At 37.7% G+C, this 23,322-nt stretch overlaps 1 protein-coding gene across 1 annotated transcript in view; it reads right to left on the bottom strand.

The window, feature by feature from the left end:
• Positions 1–23,322, bottom strand: part of suclg2 (succinate-CoA ligase GDP-forming subunit beta) — a 125,308-nt gene that overhangs the window by 22,379 nt on the left and 79,607 nt on the right. The gene's annotated exons all lie outside the window — the stretch shown is intronic.

The raw sequence follows: 23,322 nt of genomic DNA, 5'->3' as shown, positions 1-23,322 counted from the left end.
GGGAATCGCTGCCCAGGGGCATTACCAAGATGGCCTGACTTGCTTTAAAAAGGACCAGAATTCACATTCACTCCCATCCAATCTCAAAAAATCCTTTCTCCTTCTCTGTATTACCCACACACCTGCACACAAACAACAGGTAACCTTCCCATCAGCCTCTGATGCAGGCCTTTGAAAGCCTTCCTAAAAGATGAGCTTCAGTGATTACGGGAGTGGACAGTTTTCTAATTATTCTGTCAAACATCAATCCGGCCGGCTGATGTGGACATTCTAGCTGCTGATGGACAATGTAATCACTTCTGTACTTCCAAACACTGAAGCTGGAGCACAGACAGCTCCTGACAGAAGTAGTGACAAATAGGAAATGTGAAAGCTTCTATCAACTGATTCAGTCTCCAAAAAAAGAGAGAAAACCACATAAAATGTAGCTGAATTCAGAGGGAAGATAAAAACGGAATTTCCATTCACAAAAAGTTAAGGATGTAAGAATCCATTGAACAAACGTAAGAAAAGTTTGATTAATTTATCAAACAAACAAAATGTTGAATACCGAATACATGGATGTTACGACCCTCTTAAGAATCCCAGAGTGCTGAGGTCAAGGGGTCTGCACTGTTGTTAACATCAGTGGTTGCGTGAGGTGCTGCTTGTTTTTAGAAATGTATAGAGCCTCCTTAAACAGTGTCAGTAACAGATGCCATGGGGCACATTCAGTTTCTATTTTTCTTCATCAGACTGTAAAACTCCTACACCTCCGCACATAACAAATGCAGAACATTGCCACTTGCCTCTCTGAGGACTGGAAATCCCAGCTGTCAAAGTATTTGCAATTCTAGAGACAGAAGATATTTTCAGATTTAACTTTTTGCTGGGTGGTTACAGTGCAATAGTGCTAAACAAAGCCTTGAACGTTCTATTACTTAACCGCAAACCAGCCTTGAGCTTTGTGAGAAGATGAGGAAGCAGGTACACTATTGGGTACTGGGCTGGCCAAATCATCTCCATGAACAACAACAACTAGAAGGTATAATATCATAACGGTGTTCCCATTTTGATTTTGAAAAAAAAAAAAAAAAAAAAGGACTCCATGCACTTTCTGGTCTTATTGTGCAAAATACATCAGAGCACATTATTTATTGAAATAAATCCTAATCTTTCATCAAAATGTAATAACTTACCACTAAAATGACTTTCTTATTGGCTGCACAGGCTGTGATATGAGAATAGGGAAGTCCACAACACAACTATAACGCTAACAACACAGCTATATTGCTGGAATCACTTTCAGAGCAATTTTTTTTTCCAGTTTATGAACAATAAAAGTAATGACAGCCAATCAGAATCCATCAGACTTTGAAGAGCTCGAGCATTTAAGTGGCAAACAACATAATGGCAGCATGTGCTTTCAATAAACAGAACGTTAACGTACATTGGTGTGTGGACGCTAATATAGTTATCATTCTTGGTATGAATGGGCCTTTAGTCTACGGTCTACGTTAATGCATGTTTCTCAAACATCTCACCAATAGATAATGCAGTAATCTAATGCTGTTAATGTTATATTTGACGAAAGTTATGGCAGTAATAGCAAATAATGATAGATGTGAGAAAGCAGCATTATAGTTATAAGATGTCCAATTGCTCTAGAGGGTGAACTTGAACTTCAGCTTACATATCCTTCTCGGAAAGCCTCAAAAGTCTAAGTTAGCCTTGTTTTAGGTGGTGGCATATTCAGGTCTGGTTCTATTGTGGAAAGCCCAATTTTCACAATTCAATCAATTTCCAACTGACAAAATCAAGTCTCACCCGACATCAAATCTCATTGAATATGCTATTTTAGTCAGGAAATGACACATTATGGTAACAACCCACTGTGGAATGCTCACTTTTCACAACCCAATCAATTCACAATAGACAAAATCAAGCCACACTCTAATGTATTAATTAAATACTCAGTTTAAGTCTAAAAATAGAAGTAACATGGGTTTTGAATGCCTTTTCATGTTGATTTTTTTTATCAGAGGAGCTGCTGAACTACAACAGTTGGGGTTAATGTCCGGCACATGGTTTTGTTTCAATTCAAAATCATCTCTGTTGAGATCGAAACTAGCCGCTGTGGCGGGCCAGACAGACAGAGAGTGAGGGCTTGACCTGAGCTATGAGAGACTGCCTGCTTCAGCAGCCACGTAATGAAAGAAACATTTCATGCGATTCTCATCATCTCTCCATTACAAGGCAAAAGAGGTGTGCTGATCAGACACAAGCTTGATATCAAACCAAGCCCCTGCAAGCCAAATTACACTGACAGTAATCTCAGCGAACACCTCTCAGCATGCTTCATCATATCAGAGAGAGAGAGAGAGGGGGAAAGCTAGAAGTACTCAAATGCACATAAAACTACACCAAATCCAATTAATATGGTTGCAAAACTCAGTACAGAGATTTACAGTGACGCGAAATATGATGTGACGCAAAGATTGAGGAGCCTTGGGTGAGGGTGACGGGTCTGTCCGGTTGCATCAGTTTTATCATACATCATTAGCTTAATTATGGCACAGGCCCAGGCCCTCAGAGGAGTCACTTCAGGACCAGGGTCTCCACACAGCCCCTTACTAATAATAAGTACAGAAACTGTAGCAAAAGTATCAGCCTACAGGCAAATCAAGCTCTAGACTGAGATGATGATGCGAAGAGAAAGAGACTTGGAAGATTATAGTTTATTGACGTAAATAAAAAAAAAAAATCCGTTGGCACATCTAAGCAGACACTGGCAGGGAAATAAAGCGCCTCAACTGAACAGAAAGACGATTGTGTGCAAGCTAGAGGCAAAAAGACACATAAAGTACAACTATTTTAACAAATGCCACCTTTTTGAATATCTGAATACAGGAACGGGCTGGAAATAAGGAACACTGAGACTTTTCCCAGTGAGTATCAACTTTAGGTTGTTGAATTCAATTAAAAAAATTCAATTCAATTCAATTCATCAAAAAGTACAAAAAGATGTAGTAAAAGCAATCCATGTAAATTTAAAAAAAGAGTGCACCGGAAACAACGTACATAGTTTCTAACACATTTCCATAAGTAAAAAATTACAATAATTTCTCCTCTCTAAACTGTTTCTCAAGCACGTTCTCTCATCACCACTACTGCTACGTGAATGTGACGTATCACAACACTATGGAGAACGAGGCATTAGAAGTCTGAACCAAATAAATACATAATGATCGATGTCTATCACATCGGCCTCGGTTATGGAGATGAACATCCCTAATGCACATGCACAGAGCACATCAAATATGGTAAACACAGAAGTTGCTTGCCACGTGAGAACCAGTGAGGGTTTATGATTTTAGAACACAATGAAGAACATTTTTGGTTAAACTAACCATTTAAGTTGTCAAACCAGTGAATCATGAATCGAAACAATTTGAAGTCAACCATAAGATTCCCATCCCTACAGATTTCAACATGAACAGGTTCTATGACATGCCCTCATCTGCAAAAGAATTAACATGAACAAAATTTGTGATGACCAGTGTAAAGCTCGAGTCGTGAAGTAAAACCTGTTGAAAACCACTGCAGTAGGCAATAGTTTATTATTATTATTATTATGCATAAGTGATACTATATGATGTGTTGTGGGTTGTGATAGGATGGCTTTAATTTGAATAGATTAGAACTCTTATGCTTTCCATTCTCAAATCTTCTCTGCTTCTTTGGACTCACAAATAAACAACTAGCTGACTGTTAAATTACTGGAGGCGAAATTTACATTCCACTGCAATGCATGACTCACATCTAACTTAAAGGCATATTGCACAATTTAGTGAGCTAAACTGGCAATGGAAAGCTTTTCTGGCGGCCATTCAGATATCAAGCTTACTTGGGTTCATTTTAAATACACAATAGTTGCTTGGGAACGCACACACAGCCTGTGACACGCGCTAACCCTTGTGGCTAGTGCAGAGTGGCGGGTCATTATCTTAAATCTGAAATTGTATCAGTAGATAATGGAGGATTGAAGAATATCAGTCAACTTTCTGCTTCATAAAGCACAACTGAAAGCACCATAATGCCTTTGGCTGTAGAGCTGTCAGCAATGAGAGAGATCTTCTGAACTTATTCATCAATGTAACCCTCACGCTGAGGGCTTCGAGGTTACTGGCAACAAGGAATGCAAACATCTGGTTCATTGCTTCTGAACAAGCAATAAACCGCAAGTGTTCATGCCCTAAGATGGTAGGAGTGGATGAATGGTTGGAGGCAGATTCAAGGATGGATTGGACATGCTAATGATGCAACTGGAGGATGTTGGATGACATTGCCTTTATTAATTGATCCAAGACCATAATCAGTGAAAAATGACTAAACAGAACAGATTCTGCTGAACATGGCAAACTGAATCCAGCATGAACATAGGGAAAATGCTCTATAAACCTGGTTTTCTGCACAAGATTTTGCAAAATAAGCTTTTATAAAATGCTAGGGTATTATGATAATAATATTGTGGTGTCAAATTACCCTTAGTTTATAACCTATAAACACACACACAAATGCACATTTCTTAGCAATATCAGTCTTTACATGCAAAATATTTAAAATGTACTGAAAGAATACATGCAATAGTTCTACTTTAGCACAATCAAATATACTTCAGTATATCTTTAGTTGAACTTCAGCACTACTTCCACACAATTAAAGCGCATTAAGTACAAAATTAGTTGTTCAAGTTTAGAAGACTTTAAATATACCAGTTTAGTATACTAAAAGTACATTTTTATTAAGTACGTATGCTAAATAAGTAAAGTAAGTATGTAGTATACTTAGCATGAAATAAATGTATTTCAAATACATTTTAGTATATTGCTTTTTCACTAGGTCATAAAACCAGTCATAATGAAGTCTTTATAGTGCCAAACTCATTATGATTAGTGCAATGATATATAAAGAAAGAGACCAGAGGAGCCTCACACTGTCTACCTCCATACATCGCGCTGCAATGTTAGCCTTCCACTGAACTCAATCAACAGGGAGCTAAACAGACAGCAGTGAATTTACCAGGATTATAACTGGAAACACTTTGATATGATGAGCTACTTCAGGAGGACTGCACATCATAACCTTGCTAATGTTCCATTTAACAACTGAGATAATATTCGCCACCTAAATAGTCAGGGGTATCATGCTCGAAATTGTCAACCGTAGGTGTTCATATAATGACGGAGGTGCAATGCTAGCTGGTGGAATGAAAATTGGACAAATTAGATCTCATCTTTACGCACCCCAGGATCCAAACTATGTCCATTGTTATTGTTATGTTGGTGGGGAAGGATTGGACTTGATCTACGCTTATGAGCAGAATGAAAAACCAATCAATGCACTCCACAGTCTGTGAGTGTATAATTCACTTATTAGTAGCTACGTTCACATGCAGCCTAATAATCAGACTGACATCTCACTCAGAACGAAAACACCTCAATCAGAAAATCATTAGACTGAATGCAGTCAAATGTATTTCTATCCAATTGAAAGAGATGGTGCAGATGTTAAATAATCCATTAAACAGAACAATAATTTCCAAGTAAACGACCTTCGTAACTGGATTCAAAAGTATATTACTCTCTCCCACCAATCTCTGCTCCAGACTCTCACTCAGAGATTGCAGGTTTATTAAGTAAAGTTGGCGACATAATAAGAAAGCTTGCTTAGCATATTTTTAGATATGTTAGCAAGGCAAACATGCCAATTATGCACTGCGGTGCCATGCTGAGTTGTCTAACGTCTTTAGTCAGCAGACCAGGTGATTTTTTTTTTTTTTTTTTTTTTCTGACAGGACTCACAATCTTCTTGCTGTTATGGTAACGATGACAATACATGCTGCTTTTCGAATGCATGCAGACAATCTATACAGAGTTCATGGAACATAAACAGCAAAACCTGTTGATTTAGAATCTGCAAGCAGATAGAATTGTGAAATTTAAATAAATTACGCAAGGTTATTCACAAAATAATTGAGGGAATCTGAATGGCCATGACACTTCTGACAACAGAAGGACATTGAATGTAATGCTAAATTTATATAAATGCATTGTTACATAAAAGGTGCAAATATTCATGGCGATAATGTAATGCAGGCATCGCTGAAGGTCAGGTGACCCTCAGTAAGCGACACGCTCATAAAGCTGAAGCTTCTGTATGAGGCATGAGACAGACCAGAGTTACTTATCGAGAGACATTTGAAGCGGGAGAAAATGTCACATAATTGAATTATGACACAGTGAGTTAGGTTTTATTACAGCAAAATTCAATAAAAGGCCGCAGAGGATTAGAGAAGTGACCAAATAAATCTTTAAAAGTAAAATAACTAAAAACAAAACAATGTTTTTTCGCTTCCTGTCTACAAATGATTTATAAAACTACTTGTTTACACTGTCCTTTAAGTTGTAAAATTATGCTGCTTGAGTAACCAAAATCAGAAGTTTAATAAACAATTTTAAAATAAATTGTTGGTCCCACTTTATATTAGGTGGCCTTAACTACTATGTACTTACATTTAAATTAATTATTTGGTACAATGCACTTATTGTGTACATGCATGTTTTTACATTGTACTTATATTTTTAAAAATACCTATATGTAGTTACATCTGTAATTAATTTCTGTAATTACATTTATAATTACACCTTAAACCTACCCATACCACCAAACCTGTCCCTAACCTTACCCATATCCCACCTCAAAGCAGCAAAAGTGTTTTACAATACAGTATGAACACAATAAGTACATTGTACTTATTTTTTGATGTAAGTACATAGTAGTTAAGGCCACCTAATATAAAGTGTGACCAAATTGTTAAAAAAAAGCAAGATATTAAAAATAATAAATATTCATAATTAGTATAGCAAATGACAGTTTATATACACAATCATGCACAGAGCTGTTACTAGAAATTCCCTTGTGTAACAAAGCTTACATAATAAAATGTTGGGAATATGCATGTAACTGAGCTGTTGCTCTCAGCCTTCCCGGTTAAAGAAGTCTACTCTCGCCACTGATATGTACAAAACCAATCATAAAGGACAATTTTTCGAAACTGAGATTTATACATCATCTGAAAGCTGAATAAATAAGCTTTCCATTGATGTATGACAATATTTCCACTGACAATATTTGGCCGAAAATCTGGAATCTGAGGGTGCAAAAAAATCTAAATTTTGAGAAAATCGCCTTAAAAATAGTCCAAATTAAGTTCTAAGCAATGCATATTACAAATCAAAAATTAAGTTTTGATATATTTACAGTAGGAAATTTACAAAATATCTTCATGGAACATGATCTTTAATTAATGTCCTAAAGATTTTTGGCATAAAAGAAAAATCGATAATTTTGACCCATACAATGTATTTTTGGCTATTGCAACAAATATACCCCAGCAACTTAACACTGGTTTTGTGGTCCAGGGTCACATGTGAAAGACATGAGTAAATGATGACAGAATTTTCATTTTTGCTGAACTATTTCATGTAAATATGGTTGTTACAATATCAGATTGATTGTTAATGCAAGACAAAGAAAATAGAGAAGCTGGAGAAAAAAAGTTTTTCCTTCTCCATTGGCAGTGCTTTGGAGTCAAAATATGACCATCCCTTCTGGAACATCTGGAGAGGAGCTAGGAAACTTTGTACAGAACATATTAAACTTTCAGCTCACCACACATGCATGGTTTTCAATTTTTAATGGTATCATGTTTCAGGAAAAAAAAAAAAAAATGGTCTGCAGTTTTGCTGGTGGGAGTGAGAACTGCTGGGCCTCGACACTCACTTCATTATGGACTTAACTCCCCTTGGTCCCTGTGAGGGAGAGCGGAAGATGAGAAAGGCTCAGAGAGAGAGATGAGAGGATAGAAAGGGAGAGAGGATGAAAAAAAGAGAGAGTACCGCTGTATCTGGGACAACCGTTGACATGACAAAACGGTTCTCTACGCAATAACAGTAAAAGAACGACTCAATTAGTGTGGCTCCTATCTCGGCTCCTTTATCGATCTTCTCCAGATGAAGAACAGCAGACGAGAGAGTTTTCAATCAACCGCTACTTTCTGAAGAAGGACAGCGGTGAGGTTCACAGCGGGTGAAAATCCATGGCTGGAAATATAAATAAATATGCAAAGCGTATATTCCGATGATTGGTAGGCAGGGTGTAGGTTTGTCTGACCCGATTTGGCGCGATTGAAATGCCACTTCTTTCATGATTGTGTCGAATACAATTGCCGAGCCCAAGTCGGACACGAACGGAGAGTGTCCCTGCGGATAGATCAATCGGACAACTCATCAGAGGCAGGGGGCACTCAGGACAATTCAATCCCTTTCAAAATTAACCTTCAAGATAAGAAGGAAAAAAGCTGCGACACCCCAACGGGAATGTTTTTTGCGGATGGCACACTGAGCTTAAATGCTACAGCAATCTTTTTAAACGAAGTGGAAAACAGCATGTAATGAACGTAACTGAATTTGTGCCCGTTCTCACGACGTAATTTCAACGTCATTTAAGAAACCAGAGAACAGATGGTTTCTTGGTCTCAGCGGTAATACGGACATTTTCATGCATTTTTCAATTTGTGGACTACACGCGCTTCCCGTAATTCACGTCGCCCTCTTGGTTAAGGAAGTAATGGAGGAGCAAATTTTCAAGAGATGTGCGGATGAGAATTTATGTTTCTATTTTTTGCAGATGTGCGTATGTGAGCGTGTATTGTTGTGCTATCGCCATCTGTCCCCGGCACTGTGTGAGTGATTGGGTGTGTGTGTTTCTGGAAGAGCTCCAGGCGAGGACTCATCTGCTTCATCAGGCCTTCATCAGTCCTTTGACACCGAAAAAGAACAGCAACAAGCGCCCGGAAGCCCAACAAGGCCCCCTACAGCTGAGCACCTCGTCAACATCGCCTTGTGTGTGTTTGTGTGTGACGGACATGAGATAAAGGAGCACGTCTAACATCATTAGATGAACATCTTGTACCTCTCTTAGGTATCTGTAATTATATGTCATTCCATCTTATACTTGATTTAGTTTATTAATAGTAGAATGACTCAGAACACTCTTGGTTCTTATTTCTGTTATGGAACATTCTAAGGAATGTGATGAACTGGATTGCATTCCTGATGCATACATGATAAAGCACTCTGAAGAGATGAGAACCAGATGATTCTTTATGATGATCTAACACTATATGAAACAATGTGATGCAATGCATACAAAAGAGCTGCAGATTCACGAAAGTTTACAGTTCAGTAATGTAAAAGAAAAGGAGGTAGAGAAATTTAAATGTTTAAATAATTTAAAAACACTGGAACGGAATGATTTACACATTTACGAAGGAGAAGAAATTAATACTTTTATTCAGAATGGATATATTACATTGATTAAAAGTGACAGTAAAGCACATTTTTACAAAAGATTTCTATATTTTAAATAAATGCTGTTCTTTTGAACCTTCTATTTTGAAAGAATCCTGAGAAAAAAAGGTTTATTAATATTTTGTAATAATATGTTTTAGTCTTCTTGGTTTCACTGTATTTTTAATCAAAATGCAGCCTTGGCAAGCATAAGAGACTTCTTTCAAAAACATAAAAAAAAAATCTTACAGAAAAATCTTATGCTTATCAATGATTTAGATAACAAAATATCAAACTAAGCAGTAACATTTTGTGAAAAAATATTTATAATTAAGCCTAAATATTTATTTATTTATTTGATTGAAATATATTGATATAAATGCCACTTAGTTTGATGTTTTGTTATATAATAGAACAAAATTAATTTTAGGAGTCGCATAAATTCATAGATAAAAGTAGGTTAATTAATTTATAAAAATTATTTAATTTATAAAAAATGTGTTAAAACTAGTGCTGTCAAACGATTAATCGCATCCAAAATATGTTATACGCAAAATATGGATACGCATCCATAAATACGCATCCAATGTTTTTGTTTATATAGTATAAGTGTGCGTACTGTGTATATTTATTATGTATATATAAATACAAACCTACATATGTATATATTTAAGAAAAATATATTACGTTTATATATTAAATATATTTATATATAATAAAAAATTATATGAATATAAATATATACATGGAAATACATGGAAACATTTTCAAAATATATACTGTATGTGCGTGTATATATATATACATAATAAATATACAGTACACACAGATATATTATGTAAATAAAAACTTTTATTTTGGATGCGATTAATCGCAATTAATCGGTTGACAGCACTAGTTAAAACATGTATTTTTAGTATATAATTATACGTCAATTATTGTAGGTGGGGAGTTTTTCCCTGAAAAATACTACAAGAGAAAATGAAATCATTGAAAAATCAGACTAGTTCAATTCCACAACAGCACATAATTTGATGACAGGTTCCATAAACATTACTAAGCACCCTAACAGTGGCATAAATCATATAACTGATGCAAAATGATCAATTTAGGCATTTTTGCAAGTGTAAATCAGCTGTGCTTCATCAATCTTGGCTCTCTTCTCACATCTGGTTCATCATGCCATTTGGTTAAACTCTGAATAATTTGCACGCATAAATACAAATATGCGATAATGTGCGGTGATAATGTGGAAGTGACTAAACAATACTAGGATGTTTCATCATTCATAAAACCTATTTCTGCCATAACTAAATCCTTTCTTACCAGTTTTTTTTTTTCCCCTCACATATTCTTTATCCTCTTCGCTATGCTCTCTCGGGTCCTGGCACTCCATTATCTGGCAGCAATTGATAAATGAAGTAAAGATAAAGGAAAGAGGAGCTAATTAATATCGAGAAGAGCTCCAGGTTGCTCATCGATACAGTGCTTTAAAACATGATCTAACTTAGGAGAAAGAGAAAGAGAGAGAGACAGATAACGAAGAGCTCAGGCAATGCGGGCCTCCTTTGAGCCACGTGTGTAATGATCGCAGGAATAATTCGGAGGAGATAGCAGGGAAATATCAGATCAACATTTCACTTCGCACTCTCCTGTGAGATGCATGTGACCAGATCAGATTTAGCATTTGTATTGGACAGCAGTCCACTTAGGAATACAACAACAGACCTTATCTGGCCGAGATTTGTGTCGAAAGGGAAAAATAAAGAGGCCCAAAGGAAAAACTTCATACACTGCGATCAATACCGAAACCAAATTAGACAAGGATATAAAATGCCAGAATTGCACTTAATGAATAAAGTCTAACCTGTGGTAAAAGATGGAGTGATAGTAAGGTTATCTAATGAAAATTTCACAGGGATGGCCGAGCAAGATAAAGCCAGTATCATTCGTTATTTCAAAAGTTTCTTACACAGATAACATGAGTCTGGGACAGATCCCACAAGTGTCCTTTATACATGACAGTAGAGTTAAAACAATACCAAAAGTGTTGGTAATCGTTGCCAATTCCAGTAAAGTTTCAGAATTCTCCATAACAAAACTAATATAAGAAATACACTGTTTATATAATGCATATACACTGGTACCATGTACTTTCTGACATTCAAACATCTATAAATTTAAACAGAAACTCATCCTTGTCTATGAAAACAGCCAGTGTTTGGTTGAATGGTCTTTTCTCATTACATAAATGGACAGTACATCCATCTGCCTTTCACAGCCCTGCCTGCCCGTCAAACACTGTATTTATGCTCAATGTGTGGAGTGAGAGTGTGTGGACGCCAGTAAAGTGGTGTGTGCGTTTCTGATGAGTATTATATAATGTCCAAGCAAAGGAATACGACAAGGGGATCATTTATTATGCCACAATTTTGTTAAACTACTGTTCATGTAAGAGACTCCAGTGCAGTTGATGCAAACTTGAGATCAATTCCTGATCCCCTATCATGTTGAATCTCTTCTGTTAAAATCAGGGAAGAGGCCAAAATAGCCAAACAACCACTTGTAAATTTCAATGAGCATCTTCCTGCACATGGTCCTATGCACGCTTTATTTAAACTCGACCAACGAGTCTGCTGAAACGTTGAACAGATCAAAGTAAAAGACTAGATTGAGGCACACAGCAACCTTTCTGACTAACAAAAAAACTAGATGGCACATTGTAAGCAAATTATCAAAAGCATCTGTTGAGTGCCTCTTCCACTGAGGTCTTGCATTAGTCAATGAAAAGGCTAACAAATGGAAGCTCTCATAGTAATTAGATATATAGCCCTCTATGAGGTTTCTCGGAAAAAGATCACAGGCCCTGTTTAAAAAAAAGTCATATCAAAAGCTAACATTTAGACACTGACTATACAACACAGATATCATTCTGCATGGGGGTTATTTATTTATTCGTTCTTTGCTTAAATTCAGGAATTAATCTAATAGAGATCAAAGCTCACTGGATGATGTGTTTGTACATGGACATTTCGGTGGGGGTTGATGGCAATTTTTATCTTCATATGTTCATTAATGAGTTTAAAGAAGATTGCAACATATAGCTTGCTATACGTCCTTCCTTTTCTTTTCATCATGGTTCCACTTTCCTCCTTCCTTTGTCTCTGCCATCTTGGTTAAGTATAGAATAGAATAGAATAGAATAGAATAGAATAGAATAGAATGTGATGTCCCCTTCAGAGGGCACTACTGGGCAATTGGAACATTTATAGTTCCCATTAAAAACCATCTGCAGACTAACAGTCTTTTTAAATGAGCTCCAACAAACTTTAAAGTGAACAGTATACATTCTGTGCTACTAAAAGCACCAAATGGAAGTGCAAAATAACCCAAATTGGCTCAACCAGTGACAGTTTGGAGTGGGACTACCTGGGGGGGGTTGTCTGAAACCATGTTTGAAACCAGTCATTAGTTCTATTTGTGGCACAGAAATGATACACGTTAGCTTTAAATTTAACATTACAAAGTGTTATTTATTGTGTCAGCAAAGGTCATATTCACATTTCTGGCTGTAATTGGCCAATGACTGCAAATTCTAGTTTATTTTCATCTCATCACTGGTTCAATCTAGCAGAAGGTGGACACAACAGGAAGGTTGTGATCTCACCACATTTCTTCTTCACAATAAATCACTTTAATCTTCAGCCCTAAGACTCGGACCGCTGCAGTGCAAAACACCCCATTAGGCCCCAGAGCTAAAACGACTAATTAAGAGTCATGAGTCATTTTGCAGTTTGCATCCCCTCTAAATCTGCAAAAACTTCTGCTGTGAAGATTAAATAATGACCTGGACTAAAAAAGAAAAACTCTTTGTCTACCTCCAAGAGATCTTACTGAAAGTCCAATAGACGTTGCCTCATTCGGAAAAAACAAAATGCAGGATTTGCATTTCTGAGCACATTTTTCTATCCCGAATTTGCATAACAAGCTCTCAAACCCTTTTTTGAGAAACACCTTACGTGAAGAACATTTTCAAAACAAAACAAGCATACTCCAGAGACCTCATGCACGCAAGGTAATACTGAAAGCAGCTTCTTTGCTGCTTGCTTGCTAGCACATCAGAAAGAACAGCGCTTAGTTTTATTGGTTTTTGTAAAGCATCATCCATCATACTCATGGGTGGGAAAGAAAGTTTTGAAACAAGTGTTGACAATATTGAAAAAGCGAGAAAATCCCCCCCAAACTCCCGACCGCTTAGGAGCTAACTTGTTTTGCGGGACTACCTAACCAGGTGGAATGATTACTAGCGAGCAATTACATGACAGAAAACATAATCTACGTGTTCCCGTTCAGGGATCAAAATGATGCAGGACTGCGGACACCATGCAAATTCAGCCCATGTGGAAAGATTAGTTATTGTTTGCTTATGTATTCTTCACTGTTCCTTGAGCTTCAGCAGCCCGAACACAAAATAACTGTGTCTCCTGCCAGCGAGACATTGTTCTATCAGTCAGCATTAATGGTCTGAGTGCAGAGGCCGAGGATCTGGCAATGCGGGGCTCCGTCGAGCGCGGTCCGGGGCCAGACAGCCAGACGCAGGGGAAATGAGCTCCATTACTGAGGTGGCCATGTTGGGGCTGGGAGATTGGGCTGGCTCTTATTGCCTGTGTTTGGAACAAATGGGAAATGTGATTCCCTCAGGCCTGAGACAGCCGAGAAGGGACGACTGATCATTATACACTAACATCACCAGCACAATGGAGATGACAGGGGCATGGAGGCCCCAAAGGAAACACATGATGGAGTATGTGCGAGGTGGGAGCGAGAGTATATTTGTGTGTTTGTACTACTCGTATATAAAGGCCAGAGTCGTGCTTAATGTTGAGCAGACAGTGGCACAGACAGTAATGAGGAGAGCAGAAAAAGGGCTTCTCATCCTCCAGCGTTAACCTCTCTTTCACTTTTTCATATACCGCATCTTTCCATCCTGCTTCATTCGCTAGCATTCTCTCCCCATGCTCCTGCGAGAGACTCTGACAGTGAAGCAGGACACAACGAGCCAACAGGATTTTGCAGTTCATCCGCTGAATATGTTGGAGAAGATATGAGTGATTGCGGAAACAGAACACATACTGAAATGACAGATTTTCAGATAAAATGAGCTTTCATGCATTTACACTGAAATATAAATACAATATATTATAAAAAAATAAAAAAATGTAATATTAAAATGACTAAATATAAAAATAAACCCTAATGTTTAACACTCAAAAGTAAAATACATTTATATTTCTAACAAATGATGTTTTGTAAACATTCTATTCATAAAAGTATCTTGGGAAAAAACAGAGATCATATTAGAATGATTTCTGAAGTATCGTGTGACACTAAAGACTGGAGTAATGATTGCAGAAAATTCAGCTTTGCCATCACAAAAATAAATTACGTTTTGATATATATTGAAATAAAAAGCAGTTATTTTAAAGCGTACTAATATTTCACAATATTACTACTTTACTGTATGTCTGATCAAATAAATGCAGCCTTACTGAACATAAGAGACTTAGGCCCAGATTTACTAAACAGGGCAAATTAGCGCCAGAGCGCAATTCCAAAACAGCACAGATGGGCATGGAAATCTCTCAACGCAATATACCAAGCACAGCGCAACTTAGCGCAGTCGCAAATAAGCAGAGCTGATGCTCATCGGGTGCGGGTGATCTACGACACAGGCGCAAAATGCTGCAAGGCGCAAAATCGCAAAATGCGACATGCTTTTTTTGGGCGCTAAATAACGGCGCAAATACCAGCAATTTGACAAGCACTAACGTTAGTAAATTGCATTGCGTGATTCATTTTAATACTCTCCTCCCATAAATTTTGCGGCTGAAAGGGAAACTCCTACAAATGCATATTCAATAAGGTCAGGCGCAAAAATAACTATGTCCACGCCTTTTCAGTGCAAATTCTTCACTGCGTGTCTTTAGTAAATCCTGACAGTATGTTTTAAAGCCAAAAGACGGTTTGCACTGGCACAAGATGTTAGTAAATCTGGCCCTTATTTCAAAAATCATTACAAAAATCTTACAGAATGCAAACTTTTGAATGGTAGAATATAAAATGTTATTTACAAGCTAATTTTAATTTAATTATGTTCAGTCACTGTATACTGTCATTCCACACGATGTTGGCATTTGAACTCCTTTGATCAGTATCCTAACTCTATAAATTACAATGTCATTTAGTAAGAACACTTTGGATTTTTTGGATGTTTGTGTTACCAAGGTAGGACAATTATTGAGCACACACCTTTTCAGGGAAAAAAACAGATAGGAATAATTATTTACATGCTCATAGCTGTCACCCACCCTTTCTCCAAAAAAGTTTACCAGTGAGTCAGCTGTATAGAATTAAAGCGAATTTGTTCAACAGACAATTTGTTTGAAATTAGGAAAAACAAAATGTGGAAGAAATTCAAAGAAAAGGGCTATAATGATAGGTGGTTGGATTGTGCAGAGGATAAATTAAAAACAGTACAAAGGGAACATCTATTCACTCCGGCTAATAAAACTTAAAACAATAAAAAGGAATTTTTCTGTACAATTTGTTACAACATACACTCCCCAAGCTCCAATACTTTGCAACATTATACGGAAATACTGGCATATTTTACAATCAGACCCAGGTCTTTCCAAAGTGTTTGAACATCCCCCATTAATGTCTTTTCGAAAAGCAAGTAGTTAAAAGAGTCATTTAGTGAAGGCCGATGTTTGCACAAGTCCCTCTAAGCCTCTATCATTTGCAATTCCTCCAGGTAACTACAAATGTGGGAATTCAATATCAGTAAAACAGGAGATTTTTCCACATCCTAGAACAGGCAAAAACATATTTATAAAAAATGTCATCACCTGCAATTCCTGTAATGCCATTTATGCTATATGCTGTCCATGTGGAATGTTGTATGTCGGTGAAACATCAAGAGGATTAAAAACTCGTATGTGTGAACATAGCAGTTCTATAAGATGTGGGGACATGAGCAACCCAGTAGCACAACACTTTAAAGGATATTCACATTCTATTTGTGAGTTTTTTTACTTTGGTATTGAACAAGTTCATTCAGTAGGTCAGGGAGGTGATATTGTTGTGAAACGCAAATCTAGGGAGACTTTTTGGAATTTACTTTAGATGCATTATTTCCCAGAGGTCTCAATCAAGAAATTGATTATGGTATGTTTTACTGATTCTCTGGTTTTTTTTTTTTTCCCTCCTTAAACTTGTTTGGAAGCCACTCCCCTAATTGGCAGAGTGACACACCTGTTGCTGATTACAAGAATTTTTAAAGCATTGTTTGGTAGTGCTGTTCTTGATGTGTGATGAAGGCCTTGAACGTCATTAATTAAAGTTTTGACCTCTTCAAGAGTGAGTTCTGCACCTTTTCCAACTGACATTTATTTATAAATATCATAAATATACAATAGCTATCAATTTTATTTGTAATACTGTATATAATATGTACGTTCTTAAATCTCATAACTCCCTTTTATTTCCCATGTTGTTCTAAAATAAATTGTTATGATTTATGTTATGAAGTTCCAAGATGGTGCCGTTATGTGTGCCTGCCGTCTGATGTTGTCTGCGTTTTTTAGTTTATGTCTATGTGTTTTTGGCTTCTTTTGTCGCAAGTCATATCGCCTCTTTTAGTCTACGACCGGCACACACTCTTAAATCTTTGAATCTCCTCTGAAGTGTTACTTAATCAAATTCAAAAAGGACCACGGCACTTGCCTCCTCCGTTTCTAGGATCCCTGCCGGCTTGTCTGCACCGGTCACCAGTCACCATATCGGAAAAGACGGTGTAAGCGGGGCGGTGTGGCCGTCAAGCTCAAGCTTCTGCTTCGGACAAGCAGCGAGTTGAATATTAATCTGGATCTGCCTACGAGGGAAGGTGATTGCAACCACTCCATCAGCTGGTGTTCATCAGCGGGGGTTTACTCCTGGAACGTACCCATTCTACCGAGCTTGCGGGATCAACGGCCTCTATACCACTCACCACACCTTCGCCGTTGCGGCGCTTCTATACATCATTTTCGCCCACTGCGCGGAGCAACGCAGCTGCCTGAAGATTGTGCAGATAAAGACGGCGTTGGTCAATGCGGGGTCTGCAGTAAATAAGATTGTTATTCTTAAAGACTTCTTCACTTCACGAGCCCTGGACTTTCTACTTATTACAGAAACGTGGTTTCCCAATGGAGATTTAGCTCCTCTCTCTGAGCTTTGTAAATTTTTTAATTCCCCTCGCTGGGATAAGTGGTGGCGGATTGGTTTCAATTTTTAAAGATTGTTTTCAATATCGGACCATGCAAAGAATTACATATGACAGTTTTGAATTGTAGGTGCTTGTATTGGACACGGACAGTCCGTTAGCTGTTGCTGTGGTCTACAGGCCTCCTAAGCCACACAAAGACTTTTTAACAGATTTCTCCCATTTCTTGGGGGGAATCATCCCCAATTCTGATGTCTCATGGGTTCTCTATGGGAGTTATTGAGATATGCGATCTCAGCTTTTCTGATCACAATCCTATTTTATTCAACACACCATTGCCATTGAATGCTGTAAAACCTCATGTATCAGCTCACCTGATGCGGAGGATCACTGCTGCTACCTCTGCTTCTTTTTCTTCACTGTTTGAGGAGTTTTCCCATTCTACTGCTCTCACTTCATCTGAGCTTAGTCCTGATGAATTGCTTTTTAGTTTTAATTCAGTCTGCAATACACTCCTGGATTACGTGGCTCCACTGAGGACTAAACATCACAAGTTAACTCCTGAGCCATGGTTGAATAATACTACTCGGACATTGAGACAGGCTTGTAGAAGGGCCGAGAGGAAATGTAAAAAGGACAAACTACAGATTTCTTATGAAATGTTAAAGGATTCTCTTATTAAGTATCAGAAGGCGGTGAGAGTGGCCAAATCAGACTATTTTTCAACTTTTATAGATAAAAATCATAATAATCCTAGAACCCTTTTTAATACCATTAATGCTGTGTTAAATCCTGTTGTCTGTGTGTATCCTACAGAGTCAGTAGCTATGTGTGAGCGGTTCTGCCAGTTTTTTTATTAATAAGATATCTGAGATCATACATACCATCAAATCAGTTGCTGGCGATCCTGTAGGCCATTTAAAATACACAGGTGTCTTTAGTCAGTTTACACCTATTTCGCTTTCTTTTTTAAATGACATTGTTAATCAACTCAAACCAACTGGTTCACCCTTGGATATAATTCCCTCACAGTTATTTAAACAAATCTTCAGTCTAATGGGTCTGACACTTTTAAATTTGATCAATAAATGCCTCGAGTTAGGAGTTCTTCCGGACTATTTAAAACATGCCTCGGTACAACCCAGACTTAAGAGGCCTAATTTAGATTCCTCTGATGTATCAAATTTTAGACTCATTTCTAACCTTCCATTTTTAGCAAAAATTATAGAGAAAGTGGTTTTTCATCAACTACAAAGTTTCTTGGTAGATTACAAAAAATTTTATGCATTACAATCAGGCTTTAGGAAATTTCACTCCACTGAGACAGCTCTTTTAAAAGTGTTCAACGACATTCTTTTAGCTACCGGTACTTTTAGACTTGAGCGCTGCTTTTGACACTGTAGACCACAATGTTCTTCTGTCCCGCTTAGAACAGGTAGTGGGCATTAGAGGTTCAGCCTTAAATTAGTTCCAGTCTTATCTTTAGAAAAGAAGTTTCTCAGTTAATTTTGGCAAATTTCACTCTTCCTCTGTACCTTTGACCTGTGGGGTCCCTCAAAGCTCTACTCTAGCTCCCATGTTATTTTTCTTGTATATGCTTCCCCTCGGCTCTATCTTTGAGAAGTATGGTATAAGCTATCATTGTTAAGCAGATGACACTCAAATATATATTCCTTTGAAACATAAGAATGGATTAGACCCGGTGGGCGCCTGCCTCTTCAAATGTTAAAAGCATGGATGTCTCTAAATTTTTAAAGTCTGAATGAGAGTAAAACAGAGATTGTGGTGTTTACCCCTTCGGATACACACTGTATACCAAATCTAAATCTTGGTGTTCTGGCACCTCATGTAAAGCCGTACATGAAAAATCTGGGTGTGGTGTTGGACAGTGCCTTAAAGATTGATAGACAAGTCAATCAAGTTGTGAAGTCAAGCTTTTATCAGTTGCGAACCCTGGTAAAAATAAAGTCCTTTCTTTCTTTACTAACTTTGAAAGAGTAATCCATGCTACCACGAGGCTTGATTATTGTAACTCTCTTTATTTGGGGATCAGTCAATCCTCCTTAAACCGCCTTCAGATGGTTCAAAATGCGGCTGCTAGAGTCCTGACGGGAGCTCAAAAGCGTGAGCATATTACCTCTGTCCTTCAGTCGTTACATTGGTTACCTGTGCGCTACAGGATTCATTTTAAAGTGCTCTTATTGGTTTTTAAGTCTTTAAATGGCACCCTCTTACCTCTCGGATCTGTTGATAGACCACCAACCTGCAAGACCTCTTAGGTCTGCCAACTTAAGGCTCTTAGTGGTTCCTAGAACCAGACTCAAGTCTAGGGGGTGATCGAGCATTCGCCGTAGCTGCTCCAAGATTTTGGAATAATCTTCCTACAGAAATCAGAACCTCCCCTACACTATCCATTTTTAAATCCAGGTTAAAAACATTTTTATTTGATCTGGCTCTTTATTCGTGATTTGCATTTGCTCTGCCCTGTGTCTTGCAGTTTTATTTGTGACCTTTGTTTTTAATTCTGTTTGTGGTTACTTTGTACAGCACACTGGTCAACGGTAGTTGTGTTTAGTAGTGCTTTATGAATAAAATGAAATTGATTTACAAATATTATAATTATCAAATTGAAAAAAAAAAATCATAAATTGTATTTGTTGTAACTTTTGATGTGGTAGCATACAGAAGCTAAATTAAACTATTTTGGATGTTAAAATGTGTTTCCAATACTTTCAATCTTTAAAAAAAAAAAAAAAAATTACAATTTTTAAAGTATTGTACTTGCAACATACAACATCTTGTACTACAGGATGATAGTTCAATACTTTAAAAAAAAATAAAAAATTGTGGACACTTCATACAATCAGTTACATCATTGTCTGGCTTTCAACACAGGCCAGTTCTGAGAGAGGCTGGCAGATTCCCCGGTCAAGCAGCAGCACCATTTCAGTGTAAGAGAGGCATATTCAATCCCATGATGCCCTGAGCAAACATGTGTCATCTCCAGGACAGAATGAGTGAGTTGTATCTCCAAGATAACACATTAATGTGCTGTACGGGACCTCAAACATTCATGTTCACAGCAGTTCGACCAACAGAACTGACACACAACAACATTTGTTTCAGATTTACCTTGCAGCGGCCAGCAAATAGTATCAAGCTCCAGCGCCAGCTCCTAGTTAACCTCAAATACACATCACACAACCCGGTGCTGCTGCCTTCTCTACCCAGGGCAGGTGAAATCCCCACCGGTCACAATTACCCAGCCAAGCACCTTCATCAAACACCCAGTGCCTGGGAGCACGTCTGACGTGCCACAGCCCTAATTCACTCCCACTCCAAACTACACTGCATAGGGACCAAATAGCCACGAGCAAAAACATCTATCCATCCACGTCTCCCACATCTAACTTTGGAGGGAGGGGGTGGGATAATGGCGTTGTTTAGCCGTTGCCATTTGGATTCGACTAGCAGGTGCTTTCGGCTTTTTCTAAAACCGTGGCAAATGTGTAATGTTTTATTCATGTTCCGTGATAAAACTTTGCAATGCGCCATGTGTGGTGTGTGTTGACTAAGTTCAAGAGTAAAGAGTTCTCCATCGCTCTTTTTCCACATTTCTGTGTCGTAAATAAAGAACTTGAACAATGCCTTTTGACGGAGACTGACTTATGTAATCCAGGTATTACAAAATGTGTCCACTCTCCACTTACTTCTATGGTACTGCCTTCATCTATCAACGTAATCATTATAAATATAAAAAGAGAGGCTGTTTTAATAGGGTTGGAATGGGAGGGAAAAAAAGGCTTGGGGAGCAAATGCCCCATGTCCGAGGAAAAAAGGAGAGAAACTAAGAAAGTGAGAGTGGGAGACAGTTCAAGAGTGCCTCTCCTTTGAGCTGTCAGTGAAGGTAGCTTTGGTGAGTAAGAATAAAATAAAACTTGTATATCAAAAGGAGTGCATATATACACAATGCATTTGCCTCCCTGCAGACTCTAAAGGAAGGGTTACACAGTCTGGCGGTACATCAGCTTATACTCTCCATGCTTCAGTTTCAAAGTCCTCAACTATACAATACTGCAATTCTAGCTGAACTTTAAAAATGTTCAGAGTTAAAAAAAAAAAAGCTAAGCTTGACAGCATTATTTCACATAGTGTCAATTACTCGGACATAATTTCACCCAACCCTTGGTTCAAAACTGAACATTGTCGCAACTGGAGGATTTAAAGGAAAAACAAGCTCACATTTCTGTTAAAGTACCAACATTAATTTCTTTGTTACAAAATGTGCATTTTTTGAGCTGTAAAAATTTTTAAATCATGATTACAGTAGGCCCACACTGGAGGTGGACGAACTATTCATCACCAACGTAATATCTTGAAGTTACAAAACCTCCCTTCTTGGTATCCTTGCACAAACATTTTGGAAAAGGTTTTAGTTTAAAGTTAGCTACAACTTTACACAGGTTAGTAGGTAATTCTGTTCATCTCATGTTAACATGTATAATATTTAATTCTAGTGGCTATAAACAGTGTATTTTAACGTGTATTGCTTGTCCTGGTTGCTTTAATTGAAAGTGTATTTTTGCCTCAAAAATATTTTTGGAGGTAATCAACATCATGCAACAACTGCTGTCAGCTAAACTTAATTTGTACTGAACCTCAGAACATTCCTTAAATACATTCCTATACTAGCAGAGTGGTATACCTCAGGTGTCCGTTTTAGGACCATTTGATTTATTAGTTTTCCAGTTCATTTTTGCAGCTTTTTCTGACAGGCGTGGGTGGGTTGATTCCGACCACTAATCGGTTAGTAAATTAATGAGAATGATTTGAAGGAGGCAAGGGAAAAGATTCCCAAAACAAACAAATCAAACATTTCCGATAGAAGATAGAAGGCAACTGCGCATTTCATCCCGCCAGAGGATCCAAAAATTAACATTCCCATTAATATTCCTTCCACAGAGCCTGGGTGGCTGTGAACGCTTCTGTGAAATGCAAATCGCTGTACAGAGAGGCTCCAGAATGGGAACTGTGTGACTGCAGGGGAGGGCCGCCACTCTACCCCAATAGAGCTTAGAAAATTTCAGGTACCCCATTGATGACAGGAGGGCTGGAGAGACAGGAGGAGACTGGAACTATACACTTCAACTGTATAGACTTTGAAAATATTCAACACAATCTTTCCGCCTCCTTTATCTAATCAAGTATGATTCAGTGGGCAAAATAATGTAGCATAAATGCATATGTTTGTGTTGTTTGGCAACAATGAATGTTGCCAATTGTGTTTCATAGTTTTCTTTTCTGTTTTCCTTTGCTGATAAATTCATAGAAAAACAAATGTGTATCTTTCATCAGAGAACAATATGAATATGAAATGATTCAATCTCTAGATGAAATCACTTTCTGCATGTGCGTAGTGTTGCTGCTTCGAGCTAGAATACTCGAAAAGCAAGGTGTGCTATTAAATCCCAGCACTCCCGTTTTCTGACACACAATGAACATGATACTAGATGAATTCTGTTTCACATTATTATAAAGAGATCTGTTATGAAGATGTCAGTGAGCATCCTGAATATAAACACACTAAGCTGAAACCAAATCAGGTGCATATTGACATGTGTGCTTACAACAAATACAAGCAAATTATCAGCAACGTGCCAAGAATTC

The sequence above is a fragment of the Onychostoma macrolepis genome, chromosome 11, assembly GCF_012432095.1.
Source record: "Onychostoma macrolepis isolate SWU-2019 chromosome 11, ASM1243209v1, whole genome shotgun sequence".
Classification (NCBI taxonomy): Eukaryota; Metazoa; Chordata; class Actinopteri; order Cypriniformes; family Cyprinidae; genus Onychostoma; species Onychostoma macrolepis.
The sequence above is the reverse complement of the archived record's forward strand: the minus strand, read 5'-3'. Positions and strand labels throughout refer to the sequence as shown.